This window comes from Chenopodium album, chromosome 2 (genome assembly GCF_948465745.1).
Source record: "Chenopodium album chromosome 2, dcCheAlbu1.1, whole genome shotgun sequence".
Lineage (NCBI taxonomy): Eukaryota > Viridiplantae > Streptophyta > Magnoliopsida > Caryophyllales > Amaranthaceae > Chenopodium > Chenopodium album.
In genome coordinates this window covers 10547309-10553929 of record NC_137835.1, presented here as the reverse complement: position 1 = coordinate 10553929, position 6621 = coordinate 10547309, and the positions used below count along the sequence as shown (strand labels likewise).

The 6621-nt window shown below is 33.7% G+C and overlaps 1 long non-coding RNA gene across 2 annotated transcripts in view; it reads right to left on the bottom strand.

Annotated features, from left to right (window-relative positions):
* Nucleotides 1–5567: 5567 nt before the first annotated feature.
* Nucleotides 5568–6621, bottom strand: part of LOC145582819 (uncharacterized) — a 30740-nt gene continuing 29686 nt past the window's right edge. For both annotated transcript variants that reach the window (XR_014099946.1, XR_014099944.1), the window contains exon 6: nt 5568–5740. This is a non-coding gene — a long non-coding RNA (uncharacterized LOC145582819). The remainder of the gene's footprint in view (nt 5741–6621) is intronic.

Below are 6621 nucleotides of genomic sequence, written 5' to 3'. Positions count from 1 at the left end.
TCGGAGCTGACTGATGTCGTCGTCGAAACTGGCTTTCGTCGTCGGAGCTGACTGATGTCGTCGTCGACACTGGCTGTCATCAGAACTGATTGTCGTCGTCGGAATTGACTTCCGTCAAAACTTTAATACTGTTTTATTTAGCGACAACATAGCCTAAAAATAATGTTAGTTAAACAAAAAATAATATTGTGAATGACGACAAACCCTGAATTTTTATGGCATCATGAGACCCATGACTTAAAGCAATGGTTTCCACGACGTCCTTCCCTTTAAGTGTGATATTTACTTTTTGATGACGATATAATCTGTCATAGCTTAAAGAGACACAAAATAGTTAGTTAAATTAAACCACAAAAAAGAATATTACCAAATGTCTTGAGATCGTCAAAGATAATCGCCTATGTTGCAGCATATTGAGTTAAGTTTGCGTCGATCACCACTTCTCGTCGCCGAGACCACGAACAATAGTTCTTATAAAGTCACTTTACGGGATTAGATATATCTTGATGATGGGAATGTGTTTGAATATGTTTGGAAAGGAACTTTTGTTGGGTTGATATTTCAATCTAGCTGTAGCCCCACGGTGGGCGCCAAATTGTTTATGCTAAATTTCGTCAAGTAGGATTTGATGTGGGATACGGGCTACGGATCAACTAAATTAAAATAAGGAGCATGGAATGCGGAATGTAAATAACTGAAAAATAAAGGGAGAGGAAGGAGACATGATATGGTGACGCGGAAAACCCCAATGAAGGTGGGTAAAAACCGCGGGTGGCAATGAGGCCACCAATCCACTATAATATGGGCATAAAGCCAATGATTACAATTACATTGCATACTCAATATGTAGGAAATATAATGTAAATAAATACAAGTAGGCGTAGCAAGTGACTTTCATAGTACGGTAAGGAGGTATGCAGCACATTTGTGTTAGGGTTATATGTTTATATGGTTGCTCTTGGGGGAATAAAATATAGTAGATGTTTAGTGGACTTTACTATGGCATAGGAGAAGCTAAGCTATGAATTATACTAAGGTTGTATGGATTTTGTAGTGGAATACACATGTGGACAATGGACTAGGCTCATGGGGGTATTTCGTATGAGCCGTATGTAATAATAGTATGGGGAGGCTTGGCTATATCTCCTTAGTGGAATGTCTACATGGATATATATATGAGTAATAGTGTAGTTTTGGGGAGGTTAATACGTGGGATTGGAGTGGGTTTAATGAGAGTAAGGCTTCTCTATTTATAAGGCATTTGAAAGGTTGGAGGATAATAGGGGTGAACTCCTTGAAAGTAGGAGGTGGCGGTTGACATCTTTACTTGGTCTTCCGACGAACTTGGACTTCATTAGGGAGTACATACATCGTAACAACCTTGAGTACTTATTCTTGTTGACCTATTATTTCTCCTTGACTTTAGGGACCACTACTAACTATCTTGACATGGTCTTGTATATCTTGATCTTGAATGTAACGTCGGTCAACAGTTGTACAAAATGTGCCATAACAGGTATAAGAAACTGACATGACAATCATTAAATATATATAAACTCATACATGGACTCAAAAGATCTTCCTCTTCTCTGTTTCCCTTCTTCCCCTTCCTCTTTTGTACAAAATATACAACAAAAATAAGTTCTTCACCAATCCCTCTCCTCGTTATTCTGCCAACCTCAATTATTTTTCATGATCAATTCCGACAAAGTCATTTCATTTTCAACCAAAGCAACAATTTATTTCGATGAAGTAAACAGCAGGGCCGAATTGTGAAGGTGGCGAAGAAACCCGCATTAGTGTAGCCGATGAGTTCAGATCAGTCAGTCATCCAAAATATTACAATTTTTTTTCCTATTTAAAAAAAACTTACGAACTTCCTCTGTCCTTTTATATTTTGCTGCATAGCTAATATTTGATTCCAACTTTGAATACTTTGACCATAACTTTTTGTTATACTGAAGGTCTGTTTTCATTGACTGAACTCAACTGAACTGAATTGAAATTAACTGAAATGAATATTTTATAAGAGAAGGAAATTAAGAGCTGAACTAACTGAACAGAACAGAATTTAACTTATTAGATCTTAACTGAACTGAACTTAAAATAATTGTATGAGAACAGGCCCTGAATAAAGTCTATTTTGTTCGATTCACTTAATTATACTTTTATCAATATATAATATCAAAATTGTTTTAAAATAATTTTTACACGTATGAAAACAAAAATTTATACGGTTTAAAATACATCTTGAATACCGTAAAAAGTCAAAGGAGTTAAAAATATACGAAGGACCTGTTCTCTTCACCTTAAATTCAGCTCAATTCTCAATTTTCTTCTCTCATAAAATATTCGTTTCAGCTCTATTCAATTCAGTTAAATTAAGTTCAATCCAGCTCAGTTTAATAAATCAGAACGAACAAGCCCGAAGTAGGTCATAAGGAGTATGAATTAAAAAACACATTTTTATCAATACTTTGAGATTGCTACCCACCCATTTTAATTGGGTAAATGGAAAATTATTTCTGTTTAAAAAAATAAGCAAGAAGCCTATAGCTCAGCGGAGCTTGACTTTGGTTCCTAAGGCTGTGACCCCGGTTTGATGCTCATATCCTCCCTTGCCTCCCCTTGGGTAATACTCCCTTGATATTAAATCAAGGTGGGGTCCACCCCTTACCCCTAAAAAAATACTCGGTAACAAATAAATGTATCTTAATTTTAATAATCGAACTTATCTTTCCAATTTATACAACCCGCAAAGTGTGACTCATGAAAATAGTTTAGAATAAACTTTTGATTAAATTTTTTTTTAGGAAGGAAAAAATTAGTAAGGATTTTGAGGCATGAAATGAGTTTGAGGCATGAAATGAGTTTGAGGCATGAAGACCGATCTCAAGACTACACAAAAAGTCAAACGTGTTGCATTATTTTATATCAAATTGAGATCAAGGTGCTATGCTATCTCATCATTAAAATTTGTTGATCAAAATTATTTGTAAACAAGGTTTGTATTGTACATAAATTAACTATCTATGTTATACTTTATCCGTTTTTTTAAATGCTAAACATTAGTTTGAACATTCGCCGAGCTATAACTTTAATCGTTATTATCTTTAATTAAATTCCAGTAAATATTTTTAAAACAAATATTTTAATAAAATTAGACATTATGACAAAACCTACAACATCTTACATAATTTATTAATTTTAAAATAAAAAAAAAATTAGTCAAAGGAAACATCTGAACAACACAAAATATCAAGAAAAAAATTAAAAATTAAAAATTAAAAACAGAAAAAGTTGATTATGACTTAATTAATTCAACCCTAGACATGGATCTTATTTATAGATCACATCTCTAAATAAAAATTCATGTCAAGCCCAAAATCCTAACTCTAATCTAACAATGCTAGCCCAATCAAATTCATGATTAGTTACTTGCTTATGAGGTCTATTGATGGGCCTCTAACTTGCTTAACCCAATACCCTTGTTGTGTGACCTTATATGATCCATTCTAGCGGGCTTTGGACTATTTGACTAGCTCAATGATCATTGATCATAGTCTAGCAACAGATAATGACGCAACAGATAATGACGACCCAAAAGAACAAACGAACTTATTATCTCCATAATAGTGATTCTTAATAAATCTAGTAATTTCACTTATCGAAGACATAACTCCTTCAAAAGGTGGTTAGGTGGACAGTGGTGGTGGGTAAAGGTGGTTAGGGTGGGCAATGGTGGTGGGTAAAGGTGGTTAAGGTTGGCATTGGTGTGGGTAAAGGTGGTTTCAGTGGGTTGGTGAGGCTGGATGTACAGGGGAGGGTGTGATTTTTTTTTGGTTTTTTTTTTATTTTAGCGATGGCTTACGACGGTCGCTAATTCCAATTTTGCGACCGCTGATTAAACCAGTCGCAATAATAAAAACGGACGTTTGGAAACGCTGATTAAACGCGACTTCCAATATTTGCGACCGTTTGGAAACGGTCATTTGAAAATAATAAAAACGGTCGCAAATAATTTGAGACCGTCAATCGGTTGTAATAATGTGTTTTGCGGCCAAATGAATAACGACCACCACGTTACAACCGTTGACGGTCGCAACTATTTTCAGCGACCGTCGGAGACGGTCGCAATTTAGCCGAATTTTAGTAGTGTCCATTTCTCAATGCGCGAAGTTTTAGGAGAAATTGGAGAAAGTAATAAAATATGGAAGTAATTGGGTAGGTGGAAGAATAAAAAAATTGTAAAAAAACAAAAGTAGTGGAGAGAATTAGAGGAGAGTGAATATGAAAATTATAAAATATGACATAGAGGGTCCACTAGGCGAGAGAGATTAATTTAATGTTGTAAAAGCTTTCTAAATAAGGAAATGGAACAAATATTTAAAAACGGCCGAAAATAGAAAGTGGAGAAAGTATTTAAAAACGAAGGGAGTATTTTTTTTCCCACAGAATTCTTGAAGTGGTCGGAAATTTTCAATGGGAATTAAATCTGTTGAAAATTTTGGCTTTTTGGACGGATTTTCGTGTTTGTCAGAACCAATTCATCGAAAATCGAGCCTTTTCTTGTAGTGGAATCTATCTATGGCTTTACTCATACTTGCTGATTATAAATTTCTAATATGGGACTTACATTTACTATTAATCTGTTCCATGCTATTGCTAATAGGGGTTTCAATTTCAATTTTGTTTTAAGGGCGTATTGGAAAAAAAAAATGCATCTAGTTGTAAAGGTAGCTTGCTGTTAGTTGTGGTAGTAGTTGTTAACTGTATGTGTAGCTGATAACTGTCATATGTTAACTGGTTATTAGTTATAAATATATATAATTAAGTAAGACTGTTGTGAAATAGTTATCAAATTCAAAAAGTGTTCAAGAAAATTTCTACCAGGTACCTTCAATCTTCAAAGGCTAATAATGTTTACTTATTTTCACAAAAGCTACTTCTACCACTACTACAAAAGGCATGTTTTTTGGACGCTTTTTAGGCCATTTTTCGATGCTAAAAAGCGTCGGAAAAATATTTCTCGACACTGCTAAAATGCGTCGAAAATACGTGAGTCGAGAATTTCGAGGGACACAAAAAAAGCGTCAAGAATCTCGACGCTTTTTTGTGTCCTGACTAATATACGAAGTGTCGAAAATTATGCATTTCGCGCATTATCCCAAATGCGTGTAGTTTTTTAGCGACGCTTTTACATGTCTACATAATCAAATTTAGCGACGCATTTTGTTGTCTTGCGTTTATTCGTGTCAACCTATGGTATGGCGGGAAACTCTTGAAATATGAAAATGTGCAAAATATGTAGACATTAAAAAGCGTCTGGAATTTTTTTTTTTAAGCTTTTTTTTCCTTTTATTAAATTATTACCATCATCATATATACATTATAGTTATTTAAATTTATCATAAATTAAATTAATAACATACAATTAAAATAAACAAATATTGTATATAACTAGATTTAAAAAAAAAAAAACAATTATTAATCAACAATAATAAGAGTACGTAGTTAATTACCAAATTTATAAAAAGAAAACATCAACACAGTTAAAAACAAATTAAAAAAAAAAAAACGTCGCATATTATAGTAGCTTGTCCCTAAATAAATACATCACTAATATAAGACTAAAAACCAAAATACATAGATGATGGCCTTATAGACAATATAGTCACTTGTTTTGATGCTCAAGTGTCCCGGCCTATTCTCTTGTTGTACCTACATTTCCTTTTCCAATCTTCAAAAAAAAATACAAATTATAAATTAGTACATTACACAATATAGGCTCAAGCTTCATAATCGATCTGAGACAATAACACGGACATTATACTTTAATCTAGGCAATTAATTATGTACAATGCACATATATAAATATGTAAAGTAGGCCTATAAATTTTTAAGCTTTCTTGTTGTCCATTAGAAAGCTTAAGAGAGTTTGTCTAATAATGGGAATAGTTTTATGATGAATTGAAAACTTAACCTTGCCAAGAGTTTAGTATCATTATGCATTTAAAGCATTTCCAAACTAACTGATCATACAGCCATTGCAGCACGCGCGCGTGCACACACACACATACACACACACACACACACACACACACACACACACACACACACAATCTTTACAACAAATGAAGTTTAAAAAGACCATTAAACAGCTGATAGAGAACCTAGCATAAGAGCAATTAGTAACATCATTGAACCATAAAACAGAAATCATCTACTATCAATAGCCTATGCCTTGTGCGCGTCTTTTGTTAGGCACTTATTGTGCAGGTTGGTGTTGTGTAAGATTTCAGAGGAAAATTACAATATGTGCAGGCACTACAGGGAAGAGGTTCACAAATAAGTAAATGACGTCTCGTTGCAAAAGATAAAAATGATTATATCATTTCAAAATTGTCAGATCACTTTGATGTCCATGTATCTCAATAACTCTTCAATATTCTATAGTTGATACACTACTACAATTGTTGCAAAATCCAACGTTCTTAACAACAACGTGTCAACAAGGAACCGTTATATTAAGTAGCTTTAAAAATATACTATAATGTATGACAACTCTCCTTCTTGAACCATTGTTATAAGTTGATATCATTAACAATGAATTATGAATCA